The sequence below is a fragment of the Jaculus jaculus genome, chromosome 18 (genome assembly GCF_020740685.1).
Source record: "Jaculus jaculus isolate mJacJac1 chromosome 18, mJacJac1.mat.Y.cur, whole genome shotgun sequence".
NCBI lineage: Eukaryota > Metazoa > Chordata > Mammalia > Rodentia > Dipodidae > Jaculus > Jaculus jaculus.
In genome coordinates this window covers 2,616,684-2,633,194 of record NC_059119.1, presented here as the reverse complement: position 1 = coordinate 2,633,194, position 16,511 = coordinate 2,616,684, and positions in this window count along the sequence as shown.

Genomic DNA, 16,511 nt, shown 5'->3' with positions numbered 1-16,511 from the left:
CCGAGTTCAATCCACAGCACATGCACATGCATGCAGGCATACACACAAAACCACAAACTTGTTGAATGAATCATTGTTTAAAGTAAGACATATTGGAGAAATCATGGAATATCTGGATCCCTCATACATTGCTGGTAAGACTATAAGATGGTCTAGAGTTTAGCAGTTTCTCTAAATATTAAATGTAAATTTGCCAAGAGCAGTAAGAAGGTTCATCCATGGGGAAACTCGTACATGCTGTCTGTGAAGGCTTGTTCATGACAAAATGTGTAGTTAACCTAAATGTCCATTAACTGGTATTTGGAAAACACAATGTGGTATATTCTTCACCAAGAAAACAGAATGAATGTTCCACTGTGAATGAGTTTCAAAAACACGCTAGGGAAAGAATCCAGTCAGGGGAGATTATGTATCGTGTTGTTCCATGTATACAAAATGTTCCAAACAAGCAAATGTGCTGGGTTAGACAGCAGATTAGGGGTTGTCACAGCTTGAGGGAGGAGTGGCAGGCACGTTTGGAAGGGAATGGGAATGGGGCTTGTTTGGGGATGGCGAAATTGTTCTAAAATTAGATGATGGTTGTTATTGTAGAATTCTGTAAATATATCTAAAACCACTAAAGTATACACTTGAACTTCATAGGATATAATTATATCTCAATAAAACTACTAAAGGAAAAGAAAATTCTGACCGCATCAGGATTTGAATCGCTATGTCTCATTCTAATCACTCTTTTCCCTAGATTTTTACTGAGATCAGCAGTGTCTCCAACTTTCTCAGTGTCCATTTCCATAGTCTCCTCTTTGTAAGTAAGGAAAATACTAAGAGCTCAGAATTTTCAGCTCCCACATGTGTGAGGTCAGGGTTCTTCACCCTGTCTGTGTTCTGAGTGGCTATAGCCATGTGGGGGAATTAAAGCTGCAGCACAGGGTGTCCAGGAAGGCAGGGCATTCAAAGGGGGGGCAGGGGCATGGCAGAGGCTCCACATGCAGCTCTGCAGGACCCTTCCTGGGCATGGCCCCACCAAACCCAGAATATGTGGCTTTCTGGACCTTGATGGAGGAGGTTATGGTGCAGAGGAAGAAGTCAGATGAAGGAGATGAACACAGCTGGGAAATAGAATCTGAATTGTTACTTTCTTGTTGTGACCAAATGCCTGTCAAGAAGCAACTTAGGGGAGGAAGGGTTTATTTTGGCCAAAGTTCAAGGTTACAGTCCATCACAGTGTGTTGACAGGAGTGTGAAGCAGAGCTGGTCACATGCAGTTCACAGTGAGGAAGCAAGCAATGGCTGCTCATACTCAGCTCACTTTTTAGACCTTTTTTAACTTGACAACCTCCATAAATATAAACAATATACTATGAGCATGATCCCCTCCCACTACCCTTACCTCAACCCCCTTCCACTGAATCCCTTCTTATTTTTAACTGGTCTCTTCTATTTTGATGTCACCATTTTTTTCCTCTTGTTTTGCAGGTCTTGTGTAGATAGCATCAGCCACTGTGAGATCATGAATTTATCAAGGCCACTCTGTGTCTGGAAGACACTACTGTTAGCATGCTCCCTTTTCCTTTGGCTCTTACAATCTTTTTGCTACCACTTCTGCAATGGTTCTTGAGCCTTGTGAAGTATGACAGAGATGTCACTTTCCCTTTTAAAAACATTTTTAATTTTTTTTGTTCATTTATTTATTTTTATTTTGACAGCAACAGACAGAGAAAGAGGGAGAGGGGAGAGAGAGAGAGAAAGAGACAGAGAGAGAGAGAATGGGTGTGTCAGAGCCTCCAGCCACTGAAAACAAACTTCAGATGCGTGTGCCACCTCGTGCATCTGGCTGACATGGGTCCTAGGGAATTGAGCCTTGAACCAGGGTCCTTAGGCTTCACAGGCAAGTGCTTAACCGTTAAGCCATCTCTCCATCCTGACTTTTCCTTTTTATACAAGACCAGGACCTCAACCCATGGGATAGTGCCGCTCACAGGTAGGGTGGGCCTTCTTGCCTCAATGAACTGAATCTAAAACATCCCTTACAGACCTGTCCAGGGCTGACCTAATTGAGATAACCCTCACAGTCATGCCCAAAGGTTGCTTAGGTAATTTTAAGCCCTGTCAAGTTGACAATCAATATAAACCATTGCAGGACACCTCGCCAAGTGGAAGAGATGAACAAGGATCTTCCTGGGACCAGGCAGGGTGTGTTCACCCAGACTTGTAGAGTCAAAGTTGGTGAAGACTGTGCAGGCCATGACACATGGATGGGGCCAGAAACTTTAAAGAGAATGAACAGGAAGGGCTGCTGAGTGACGCAGGCTCAGTGTGACACGGTGGAGCAGGACACCACCTGGGTGTCCAGGACTGCAGCTCGTCATGGTCAGGCCCCAGCTCTGCCCTCTCTGGGACAGAGGCCTCCTGACTGGTCTGGTGATTGTCAACTGGCTTCTCTTCCAAATGGTCTCTACGGAGCAGTGTTTATTTTTGTCTCTCCAAGCCTGTGCTGTTTCGGCAGCTGCTATTGTCTGGAGGGGGGCCACCCAAGGCTTCTGGGATCTCTCCACATGTTGCTTTTTGGGTGCTAGTGAAAGTTCATGTTAGTCCTAAAATGCAACTAGACATATAGGCCACCCAGGCCTCCAGATAAAGCTAGACCTTCCTCCTGTGGCTCAGAAGTCCCTTAGCTGTAAAACCAATACTGCTAGGAAGTAGCTTTTGGGCAGGAGATCTGAGAATGGCTCGGGACGGTATTTGGTACCTGAGCATTCCAACCTTATCCACCCCATGCTGTGAGTTTTTAGCAGCTGTGTGGGCTGGCTCACAGATCCAACAAGCTCTGTCAGCTACAGACCAGAAATCTTCCTGGGAAACATTCTTGGGTGAGATCCAGAATTAGCGCATGGCTCTCCTTATGTCCTCTGTCATCTCTATAGGGGTAGGAGCCAGTATTGTCTGGGTGTCTATTTGAAATTAGGGGCAGAAGCATGGATTGGGGGAGCAACAAACGGGAGAGCCCCCATGGCGGTGGACCACACTGGAAACTGCGTGGAGGGACACGTGCTTTCAGGAGGGTGTGTTTTTCTCATGTGACCCCTGTAACCCTTTCAGGACTCGTTCTGCTCTTTTGTTATCTAGTTTGGGTGGTTTTTTTTTTTTTTTTTTAGATTTTTTAAATTTATTTATTTGAGAGCGACAGACACAGAGAGAAAGACAGATAGAGGGAGATAGAGAATGGGCGTGCCAGGGCTTCCAGCCTCTGCAAACGAACTCCAGACGCGTGCGCCCCCTTGTGCATCTGGCTAACGTGGGACCTGGGGAACCAAGCCTCGAACCGGGGTCCTTAGGCTTCACAGGAAAGCGCTTAACCACTAAGCCATCTCTCCAGCCCTGGGTGGGTTTTTTTCCATTAATAGAAGCCAGTTTTGAACACCAAATAGCCAGAGAAGAGAATTTGAACGTCTTCTGATTGATGAGATTGTGAAGGAGATCTTTTCTGTGGCTGTTGTGGGAGGAAAGGCATGCGTATGGTACGTGTATGTGTGTGTGGAGGCCAGAAGCAGACGTCAGATGTCTTTCTCAATCACTCTCCTCTTTCACTTGAACCCAGAGCTCACGGAGAAGCTGAGGTTACAGACACTGTAGACTCTGCCTACTCTACCTGGCATTCATGTGAGTGTTAGGATTCAAACTCGGGTCTTCACATTTGTGGGGGTTAGTACTTTATAGACTGCAACATCTCCTCAGCCCCACTTCAGGGATGTTTTCATGAACCTGGGATGGTGGTGCACATTTGTCATCCAAGCACCCAGGAGGTGGATACAGGGGGACCAGGAGTTCAAGGCCAGCCTCAGCTACATAGTGAGTCTAAGGCCAGCCTGGACCACATAAGACCCTGTCTCAAGCAAAGCAGTTGTCTCACCCATCTTCAGCACAGTAGATAGGCTCCTGTCAGAGGCCACAGAGCTGGTGAGGGTGGACAAGGTATTAGGCCCTTCTCACTCTCTATTGTCATTGCAATGGTGAATATGTACCTATATTTTTAACCTGTTTTTAAATTGAACAGACTTAGGAAAGATTCTTCCTATAGAAATTGGTTAAGCAGATGACTTTGATGGGTGAGAGGTGGAAATGCATGCTTACTCAGCCATGGAGAACGTAGTACATGTCAGAAATGTGTAACACCTGGGACTGGAGAGATGGCTCAATAGTTAAGGCACTTGTCTGCAAAGCCTAATGGCCCAGGTTTTAGTCCTCAGTATGCATGTAAAGCCAGATGCACAGAGTGGTGCACACATCTGGAGCTTGTTTGCAGTGGCCGGAGGCCCTGGATTTCCTATTCTTTCTGTCAGTCTCTCTTTTCTCTATCTCTCTGCTTGCAAATAAATAAACAAACTAAAAAATATTTAAAAACAAGAAATGTGTACTACCTGGAGTTAACATCCAGATTATAGTTTATTAGAACAATCACTTCTTGTACTTGAAAAACAAGTTTGGAATCACGGTTGGTCCACTGTTTTTGCTAAAATGCACCTTTTTTTTTTCTTGCTTCTCTGATGCCTAGAAATCTTGTGACTCTGTACACATTTTCAGAAATTTAGCCTTTTTCTCTTGGATATGAATTTTCATATTGGGATATGATATAAATTCTAGATAGGGCCTTTCAACCTTATCTTTTTGCACTCCATTACTCTGAGGAATTATTTTTTCTCTGTAGCACAATTACACATTGCCATCAACTGTTCTTTGGGACAATAAATGAGTTCCCCACATTTACTGTTCATTCTCTAAGGACTCCAGGATGATATATTGCAATTTGCTGACACACAGAGAAGCTTGTCTTCTTAACCTCCAGCTTGCACAGTAATACACATGTTAAAGCTGTAAAAGTTGTTGAACAAGTCTACATGATACAGTCCACAAACAAACAAACTTCCTTCCAAGTACCCTGAGTCATGGATGGCTGTGTTTTCTGCAAAGCCTCTGAGGGTCTAATTACAGGCAAAATGCAGAGCCAATTTTACCACCCACTAAGAATGAGAAGGACTCCTGAAGCCAGCCCACCTAGGAGGGCCTTTAAGTAAAGGGAGAAAGGTATGTTTGCAGTGTTGAAGGGATTTGCTAGCTAGGCTTATTCCAGGAAAACCTACTATGAAATGTATGTCCCTGATTCATTTATTTTTTAAAAAATATTTTATTTATTTATTTACTTGAAAAAGAATGAGAGAGAGAGAAAGAAAAGAAGAGAGAGAGAGAGAAAGAGAGAGAGAAAGAATTATCATGCCAGGGACTCTGAGCCACTACAAATGAACTTCAGAAAAATGTGCCAACTTGTAGATCTGGCTTTACATGGGGACTGGAAAACTGGGGTCCTTAGGCTTTGAAGACAAGCACCTTAACCACTGAGCCAACTTTCTAGCCCCTTATAGTCTCTTTTAAAAACAATTTATTAGCCAGGTATGGTGGTACATGCCTTTAATCCCAGCACTTGGGAGGCAGAGGTAGGAGGATCGCCGTGAGTTTGAGTTTGAGGCCACCCTGAGACTACATATTGAATTCCAGGTCAGCCTGAGCTAAAATGAGACCCTACCTCGAAAAACCAAGAAAAAAAAATTATTTATTTATTTATTTATGAGAGAGAATCCCTGATTCATCTCTGTTCTTCAGGTTTCAGAACCTTTCTTCCCCAAGCCCCTTCTCTTCTCTGCTCCTACATCAGGCTCAGCAGAGGCTTTTCTCAGCCTTCAGCCTTTAGGCCTTGAAACACACCCACCTTCAGAAGGAAGGGGATTCTGAGGCTACAGCATGAGGTGAGCCTCCTTTGGGATGTTGTGCTGAGGGAAATAAGTAGGTCAGGCAAAGATCCGTGCATAGGATTCTACTTACCAGAGGTACCTGGAGTAGTCGGAGTCATGGAAACTGAAGGGTGGTTTCCAGGACCCAGCAGTGGGGAGGGGTGTGGGGAGTCGTTTCATGGAAAGGCTCTGAAGGCTGCGCAACAGTGTGGATACTCAGGTGTGTGTTAGAAATGGTTAAGATGGGAAATTTTATTTATGTGTCTTTTGTTTTTTACCATAATTTTAAAAACAACATGTCTTATTAAAAAGGCAAACAAGGGGCTGATGGCTCAGCAATTAAAGGCATTTGCTTGCAAAGCCTACTGGTCTGAGTTCAATTTCCCAGTATCCACATAAAGCCAGATTCACAATGTGGTGAATGAATCTGGAGTTCATTTGCAATGGCAGGAGACCCTGATGCACCATTCTCTCTCTCTCTTTCTTAAATAAATAAATAAATATTTTTAAATTTAAAAAATGCCTGGGGAGATGGCTTAATTGTTAAAGGTGCTTGATTGCAGAGCCTAATGGCCTGGGTTCGATTCCCCAGTACCCATGTAAAGCCAGATGCACAAAATGGTGTATGCAACTAGAGTTTGTTTGCAATGGCAAGAGGCCCTGGTGTCCTATTCTCTTTCTTCATTAATAAATAAATTAATTAATTTAAATCTTTAAAAAATGAAGTTAAAAAAATAAAAACTAAACAAACATTAAAAGGGAGTCAATTGAAAGACAAAGTGTTGGTGAAGATGTGGAAACACTGGATTCTCATGACTACTGGAAAAGCTCTGTAGTGTCTGCAGAATTTGACCTAATGAAATCATAGGATTCAGCAATTTCACACTTAGGAATCTCTCCAGGAGAAATGTAATATATACCCACACAAAGGCACATATGCGGATGTTCATAGCACTGTTATTCATGACAGACAAAAATTGGACACAAACCATATGTTTAACAAATGGTGAATACACTGAGTGTGGTAAACCCACACAATGGAATATTACTAGGCAATAAAAGGAATAACTACCAATACATGCCACAACATAAATGAACATTTAAAAAAAAAAAACATTATGCTGAGTAGAAGAAAAAAGCCAGATGAAAAAGACAAAGTTTGTTGGTAATGCAATTGTGGGTTAATTGCAAACAAGTACAGAAACTTTTTGAAGTGATGGAAATGTTATGTAAATGAAGGATGATAATAGCTGTACTAAAACCTTTTAGTAAAATATAATTGACATGCCTGCTTAAAGTGGGTGAGTCTTATGATATGCAAATTATACCTCATTATCATATTACAGTAGGACAGAGGGGGGCCATCTGGAGGCATCTGCCCAGGCTGCTCTGGGAGCAGGGGATGGTCTCTCCAGCTCTGCCCAAGTTGGAGTTTGTCAGACACACGTCCCCACAACCCATGCCCTACTAACCTAGTCACAGAGTCTCATCTTGCACGGATTCTAGCATGCCCCTCCTACCTGTGCAAGGAGAAAGCTCCTATCAGTGAACAGTGTCAGGGGAGCTGGTCGCCAGCACACATGCACATTAGCTACTGTTCTGCTCGAGATAAAAATGTCTGATGAAAGCAACTTAAGGAAGAAAGAATTTATTCTGGTTCACAGTTTGAGGTGATACAGTCCATCATGGTGGGGAAGTCATGGTGGCTGGAGCCTGAGGGACTGAGCTTGTGTCCACAGTAGGAAGCAGAAGAGATAAATGATGGTACTTTGCTTTCTGTCTCCTTTTTATTCAGCCCAGAATTCCAGCCGATAGAATGGTGCCAGCTACATTTAGGGTGGGTTTTACCACCTCAATTAGCCCAGTCTCGAAATTCTCTCACAGACATGCCCACAAGCTTATGTCCTAGGTGATTTCAGATCCTATTAAGTTGACAATCAATATTAACCATCACTCTATGTGATGTCAAGCAGCAAGTATGGCAAGATATCCCCACCTCATAAATGCTGGAATACAAAAATGTCTGCCTTTCAATAAAGGAAAGACTTCATTTGCTTTTCATATGCAGAGATGAATGGAAAAGGGAAGACAGAGGAGATGGCTTGGTGGTCAAAGTGCTGGTTGTGCAGGCACAAGGTCTGTAGCTCAGACCTGTAGCGTCCACGTAAGTGTTAGGTGGGTGCGGCAGCCGTCTGTAACCTCAGTCCTTGCAGGGGAAAGACAGGGGATGCAAGGGAATGCAGGGGGGTGGCAAGCTGGCTAGCTACACTAGTGAAATTGATGAGCTCTTGGCTCAGGTGACAGACCCTGCCTTAGTAAATGAAGAGCAAAATGACTGAGGAAGACATCCAATGACAACTTCTGACCTCTGCATGGTCACACATGTGCATGCAGACCCATGTATAAATGTGCACACATGCACATGAGTGTACATACATCATGTTCACAAAGAAAAAGAGAGAAAAATAATTTTGTGACACCACATTCCATCTAGGGACTGAGCTTGGCAATGTCCTCAGTTACACTTTATTATGCTTTTATAAAATTTGTGTTCCTCCCCATTAGAGTCCCCTGCTTGTAAAACTAGTTTTTCTTTCTGAGGCTAGAATTGGCTTTCTCTCAGCCTATTCTGGCTGGCCTTACAGTATCAGGCCAAGATGAGCTCCTGACGCCTCCTACTTACTGCCGTGTACTCTGGGAGCCAGTCCTCTCTGTGTAGCGGTCTCCCATGGCTTCCACATGTCAGAGGGGTCCATCCATTGCTGCCCTGGGGAAGAGAACCACTCTAGCAACAAGGGACCAGAAAATGGAAGAACTAAATGTTGGGGCTATGTCTTAATTCTGTCTTGCAAGCATGAGGATCCAAGTTCAATCCCCAGAATGCATGTGAACAAAGGTGGTTGTGACATGCTTGTAATCCCATGGCTAGGGAGGCAGAGACAGTCAGGTCCCTAGGTCTCACTGGCCAGCCAATGTAGTCTACTTGGTGAGTTCCAAGCCAGTGAGAAATCTTATCTCAAAAAAAGGTGGCTTGTGTGTGAGGGACAACATCCAAGATTGTCCTCTGGCCTCAACATGCTTGTGCACACACACCCACTCATGCACCCCCACCCACATGAACATATACATGTACACACTTTTTTTTATTTTATATATATATATATATATATATATATATGTCATATATATATATATATTTGAGAGCGACAGACACAGAGAGAAAGACAGATAGAGGGAGAGAGAGAATGGGCATGCCAGGGCTTCCAGCCTCTGCAAATGAACTCCAGATGCGTGCGCCCCCTTGTGCATCTGGCTAACGTGGGACCTGGGGAACCGAGCCTCGAACCGGGGTCCTTAGGCTTCACAGGCAAGCGCTTCACTGCTAAGCCATCCCTCCAGCCCTGTACACACATTTTTTAATAAAGAGAAAGAAGGGCTGGAGGGATGGCTTAGTGGTTAAGGCATTTGCCTGCAAAGCCAAAGGACCTCGGTTTGATTCCCCAGGACCCACATTAGCCAGATGCACAAAGGGGCACACACATCTGGAGTTTGTTTGCAGTGGATGGAGGCCCTGGTCTGCCTATTCTCTCTCTCTCTCTTCCTCTTTCTCTCTCTCTTAAATAAATAAATACATAAAATATATTTTTTAAAAGAGAGAGAAAATGGTAGAGGTGAGAAGAGAGTAATGATGAGAAGCTCACCTCACTGTTTAAAACTTGAGAACATGAGTGCTTCGATTCAGGAAAATACATCTGACTGCACACAAAAAAAGCTTGAGACTTTGGGCTGAGCTTCTTTATTGGCTAAAGGATCATTACCATGCATGCTAAATTCTAATTTTTGCTAGGTTAAAGACCCAGAGCAAAGAACTGAGAAACAAACAGGCAGAGAGCCATGGTCCCTGGGTTCTGACAGTAAGTAACATGCCATGAAGGGGTTGGGGTAGCTGAATGACTACATGCTGTGAGCTTCTGACCCTCCTCCCTGCCCCCATCGCCCTGGTGGGGGATGGAAAAACCACTGAATCACATTGTGGCATGAGCACTCCACCTCCCTGAGACAAAGCCAGCACTCTGCCTGATTGCAGCTGCGCTTGTCCTAGCAGGAAAAGAAGGGCAGTGAGTGTGAGCACAGGCGTCCTAGAACCACAGCTGTCTAGCTGTCACACCTCCCAAAGGAAAGATCACCTTCTCCGGCTGGTGCTAAAAACTCTCTTGCAACTGACAGGTCTTAGAACATTAGGCTTCTTAGAATAATTTTCAAGATGTTTCTAACAATAAACTCTGGAAAGGGGGAGAAAGAGTGAAGGAGAGACAGAGATGCCAAGGCTAAGGCTAAGGCTAAGTGGACGGAGAAGCCGTGTCTGAGGCAGGGAAATCGCAAGCTATCCTCGAGCGCGTGTGTCACTTGGGCTGGATGCTGCCACGCTCTGCGTTCCCAGGGTTGTGCATCTGGACAATCTCAGCATGCACAGCGAGCGTTTGGACCCCCTACCCCTGGTTTACAGCTGGCAGGAGTAGGATTTAGTATCAACTACATTACATGGGGTGCAATTAGGAAGACAGTGGGTGTCAAGTGGGGATGTGGGGTGCTATTCACTGTGGGTGCCAACTGATTATGGAAGGCTCACTGCAGAGAATGGACGAGTAATAGAAAACTTTGCATAGTTCTGTACAGCGTCAGCCATCAGTTACCACGGATTTAAGGTCTAAACAATCCAGCGGTTCCTCTCACAGGTATGTCCCTCACCCTAGTCTTTACATAGACACAATTCACACACCATGGGGTAATCCTAGTTTATTATATCTGTAGAGGTGTGCTGTGTCACCGCTGGAGCACGCTCACCATCAACTTAGTTCTAAAGATGCAAGCTCGGAATTATAACCTTTGCTAATCCTTTCTTGCCTTGTGACTTACATGCAACTTAATTTGGAGACTTTCTAGTTGCATCGATGACTGATGACTTAATCAAATTTAGCTCCACATGTTTGCTTTGAAAATGAGTTTGTGATGGTGGGAGCTTGTTTGAGGGTTCTGAGCAGTTTTTGCCTTTGACTCCTGTCATGCATATATGCCCCATTTAAACAGTAGATTCAAACTAAGCAAGATGTGTAAGCCATTATTCTTCTGACTGTGCTGGGATCAAACTCAGGCAGATGAGGCAGGAAAATGGTGAGTTCAGAGAGCCAAAGGACAAAGAAGAGAAGAGAAAGGAAAAGGGGGAGAAGGAGAGGAAGGAGATGGAGAATAGGGAAGTTAAAAGAGAGAGAGAGAGAGAAACTATTGTAGCCATTATCATTTCTTTTTATGACATCACTGAAAATCATCTGTTTTGTAAAACGGTGTTAAAAAAAATCTCTGGCCGGGCGTGGTGGCGCACGCCTTTAATTCCAGCACTTGGGAGGCAGAGGTAGGAGGATCGCTGAGTTCGAGGCCACCCTGAGACCCCATAGTGAATTCCAGGTCAGCCTGGGCTAGAGTGAGACCTCGAAAAAACAAAAACAAAATCTCTGTTCCACAGGCTATTAATAAATTAAATTAAATAAAAATTAAACACCTAGTAATAGTAATAACTAGGTATTTAATTTAATAATTTAATTTTCAGAGACCAGCTTAGAGAAGACAGTGCAGGTCCTTTTGGTCTTCTTACACACTTTTCTTTTTTTAATTTTTATTTATTTATTTGCAAGGAGAGGGAGAGAGAATAAGAAGAGAGAAAGACAGCATATGGGTGCACCAGGGTTTCCTGTCACTGCATACGAACTCTAGATGCATTCACCTCTTTGTGAATCTGGCTTTACATTGGTACTGGAAAATCAAACTTGGCCATCAGCCTTTGTAAGCAAGCACTTTAATGGCTGAACAATCTGTCCAGCCCTCCCTGGGTACCCTTCTTTCCTTCCTTCCTTCCTTCCTTCCTTCCTTCCTTCCTTCCTTCCTTCCTTCCTTCCTTCCTTTTTCCTTTCTTCTTCCCTCTCTCCATCTCTCTCTCTCTCTCTTTCTTTCTTTCTTTTGAGGTGGGGTCTTGCTCTTTCCTTGTGCTCATGGGCATTGGCTAGCTATTTTCATGATAGATTTGTTTAGTGGAGAATCAATGATTTCCAGCAGTCTTAAATTTAGGCTTTGATTTCAGGATCCAAGGCCGCTGTAGACAATGTAACCAATATTTATAGGATGGCATCTATGAATAAAATTTGGCCCTGATTTTTCTTGAGAGCTTGTGACACTTAAACTACTATATATGTGCACTCACATACAAATATAGTCATCACACGCATGGTGGCTATGAATAGAGCAGAGGCCTATCTTCAGCACCTTGCTTCCTTTTGATTCATATGTACTGTAGAGAGCCTCAGACCAGTATAGAAATATCTGCTTCACTCCTTTAAATGGCTGCTTTAAAAAATAACTTTTTAAGAGACAGGTGTGGTGGCACACGCCTTTCATCCCAGCACTCAGGAAGCAGAGGCAGGAGGATCACTGTGAGTTTGAGGCCACTCTGAGACTACATAGTGAATTCTAGGTCAGCCTGGACTAGAGTGAAACCCTACCTTGTAAAACCAAATAATAATAATAATAATAACAATAACTTTTTAATTGAGAACCTCCATGCATACACACAATATACTATGGCCCCTCCCCTCCCACCGCACCCCTTCCCCTCCCGACCCCCCACCACTGCCTCCCTTCTTCTTTCCAAGTAGTCTCTCTCCTTTGATGTCATCATTTCTCTCCCTCCTATTATGCAGGTCTGTCGGTATGTCAGCCACTGTGAAGTCATGAATATCAAGGCCACTTTGTGTCTGGAAGACAGTATTGTAAGCACTCCTCCTCTTCCTTTGGCTTTTTCATTCTGTTCTCCACCTCATCTGCAATGGTCCCTGAGCCTTGGAACGTGTAAAAGAGATGCCTCAGTGCTGAACATGCCACTGTCTCTTCTTAGTATTCTGATGAGTTTTGAGTCTCCCCAGAGGTCACCAAAATCTGAAAAGGGAAGCTTCTCTAACCAAAAGTGAGAGCAGTATTAATATATTGACATAGGGGCTGGAGAGATGGCTTAGTGGTTAAGGCACTTGTTTGCAAAGCCTAATGATCCAGGTTTGATTCCCCAGCACCCACACAGAACCAGATGCCCAAAGTGGTGCATGCATCTGGAGCTTGTTTGCAGTGGCTAGAAGCCCTGGCATGTCCATTCTCTCTCTCTCTGCTTGTAAATAAATAAAAAATATATTTTAAAAAATATATTGAAGGAGGGTAGAGTTAGGGTGACTGGACCCCTGGAGATGTAAAAAGGGCAGGAAAGTTTTTCTTATCTCTTGTCTGGTCCCAAAGAACTGTTTTACCACAAACAGCCAGGACCCCTCCTGGGAGGCAGAACTTTCACAGGATTTAAACAGTGTGGTTGGTCAAGTTCAGGCCTCAGAGCTCATCTCTTCCTGAGACAGCCCCTATCCCTAACCAAAAGACAGCCCACCACCCTAAGGTTATAAATACCTTTGCAAGGAGGGAGCAGGCTTCCTGCCTCTCTGATCACTTTTCTCCCTCAGCTGGGCTGGTTCAGGCCAGGCCTAGCTGGTAGGGGCTTGGCCTAGGCCCTAGCTGAGGCCCAGCTGGGAGGGCCTCCTAGCTTTTACTCTCCACATGGGTTCTTTATCATCTCCAGCTCTCCACATGGCAGAAGCTCCTTGAATTTTATTTTCTCTTCTTTCCACACTTTTTTCTCAGATCCATATCTGGTCACATGGACTCCTGGGCTACATGTGGCCCGTATGGGCTTTTGGGCTTCACGTAGTGTACTTCTTTTCTCCCTATTTTGTTTCCCTTTACCTCCCAGACTTCCCCTTTCTGCACTCCTTTGTAAACTCTGAATAAATTGTGATATTTTAAAGATCATTCTCTTGAATCTGGAATTGCCAATTCTTTGGTTAGTTTGCAGATATGAACCAGGAAGCACCCCAGAACCCCAATTTTCCTGTTACATAATGGAGGTCCCACCGAGATATCTTGAGAATGATTTTCATACAAATGACCACATTTTTATTTGGTTTCCACTGTGCTTCAATAAGCCACTGATATGCTCCAGCTCCTGCTTCCATTGGTTCCACAGGTACTCCAGATCAGTTTCTGGGAGTAACAAACATCTGATTTATGGTTTACATTTTTTTCTTTCTCTCTCTCCCTTGACTAACTCTGGTATAAAGCCAGGCAGGAATCTTTTGTAAAGGTGACAACTTTTGTAGGGAGATGCACTGGGTTGAGCTCAGACCCCAAGGCTAAACTCCTCCAGAGCCTGAGAGCTGCTTCTGCTGAGCTGAGGAGACAGGCCCCATGGCCACACGGAGGCCCAGAACCAAAGACCCGTGACCTGAATGCCTTCTAGGTTTTTTTCCCTTTTTCCATTAGAAGCCACTGTACCACAAGACACACAGCTGCCTGTGGGGGGGTGGGAGGATGGAGCTTCAATCCCTGCTCTGGGCTCCTCCCATCCTGCAGCAGGACCTAAACCTCACTGCCAGCCAGAGACTGTGCATCTTTGGCTGCATGAATGAAGGGGAAACTGAAAATGCTCCAGCCAAGCCCCAAGCCTAAGTGCTCGTATGGAAAGGTTTCTTCAACCTATGGAGCTGAGGACAGGGACTATGTCAACTGGGTAGGGGAGATGACCACACTGCCTCTCAGAAAAATACAGAGACACAATGGGAAAGACATGACTGATGGTGCTTGCTAACTGCCATGATTTTTTGCCAAATTGCTCTATGACAAATATATCTCTGTGTAACTGTAAATCATTTATTCATACAGGTATTATAAGTAGTAAAATCAGCTAGGCCTGATGGTACAGGCCTATTATCCTAGCTACTTAGGAAGCTGAGAAGGGAGGATCACCAATGATAGCCTTGATCCCACATTTAAAAACCATATGACTTTTAAATTGCTTGATAGAAATAAATACATAATTTTAATTAGAACTGTGCCTGATATTTTCTCTTTTGTTTGGGCTTTAAACAAATAAGATGTTGTTTATAGACACCTTTTGGTTTCTTCATTAATCCAAATAGTCCAACAGGTCTCTCCTAAAGTTTTTGTTGACATTTATTTCAAGGTGTTTTGGTTTTTGTCTTTAAAAGTCAGATTTAACTAAAGCCTTTGGTGAGCTGAAATTATATGTAAACAAAGCCATACTTTGTTACATGATCTCATAATATAATTACTGAGTTTATGTTCTAGGTCAATTTCAACTTACATAGAAGATTATTGAAAACAACAAAATTCTCTCTGAGGTGATGGCTCATAATTTGCCAGGTATTTAAAAAGATTATAATATCCTGTTACTTAAAAAAAAGCCTGCCTCAAGACATAAACAAAAATTTGCCTTAGTTTTAATAAAAACATTTCCAAGTGTGTTAGAGGTATTGATAAAGATTATCCCCCAAACAGTTGTCATGTTTTGCCTGTATTCATAGAAAGTGTATTTCATGGAATTTATTAATCAGAGATATCTCAAGTCAGTGGGTTATATAAAATCTGTAGGTGTATATAGAGGTATTATACAGCAACTCTGACTGTCAGGTAGAGATTTTTGAACTCTCTGAAGCTAGACTACTTTCTTATTTTTCAGCTGGTAATAGGACTAGTCAATTTGGTGTAGCTTCTCTTAATTTTATAAGAAAGATGGTTAATTATGGGCTGAGATGAGATGGCTAAAGGAACTAGAGAGAAAACTTTCAATGTTGGACATAGAATGTTTGCTAAAAATACTTTTTTTTTGAGTGGAACTTAGATCAGAATGTTAGTGTGGATGAAGGTGTGTGTATGTAGGAAAGATATAAGAGATTTAAAAAGACCAAATTTTGCCTAAAATTAATTTCCTTTTATAAGGAACAGAAAGCCAATTTTCAGGCTAAATCTAAACACCATGCCTAAAGTTAAAGGCTTTTTGACTGTTTACAGACTCTTAAGGGTGCTCTAAAAGTTTTATGCAGGGGCATAGACTTAATGTAAGTTCAGCTTACATTAGACACAGGTAATGTTCTATGCTAGATGGGTCACAAAGTCATAAGCACAAATGTAATTCATATTCTTTGGAGGTCAAACCAGGTCAGACATAGATAAGACCCTATCACATTGTGTATTACAAATGGGAAAAATGAATTTCCTTGGTAAAAACAAACAACTTCAGAGTAAGACAAGGAACGTCAGGATGCTTAGCTCTCTGCTCTGTCATTTCCTTTTGCTCTTGCTTACTGTTATGTGATATTTAATGTCTTGGCAAGCTGGACTCTGGAGAAAGGGATGGCGTCCCCTTTATCTCAGACCCCATGAAAGTTTAAGCCATGTGTCCCCCAGACCCTGTCTGGAGATAAAATGGCCAATTGTCTTTGACAAGGAAAAGAAAATGACAAACAGCATATAACTTTGTTTGTCTTTATAGTTCATCTCTTTTGAACACCTAAAGTCATATCTGCTAGATAAGATTTCTCACTAAACAAAAGGCCAAATAGGTAAACTGAATCAAGGTACTTGACCAGATTACAAACTCCTTTCATAAGAAACATCAGACTTACCTAAACTGTATATCAGGGTATAAGAAGATAAGATAAAAGACATCAAGCCAGGCATGGTGGCACACGCCTTTAATCCCAGCACTTGGGAGGCAGAGGTAGGAGGATCGCCGTGAGTTCAAGGCCACCCTGAGACTACAGAGTTAATTCCAGGTCAGCCTGGACC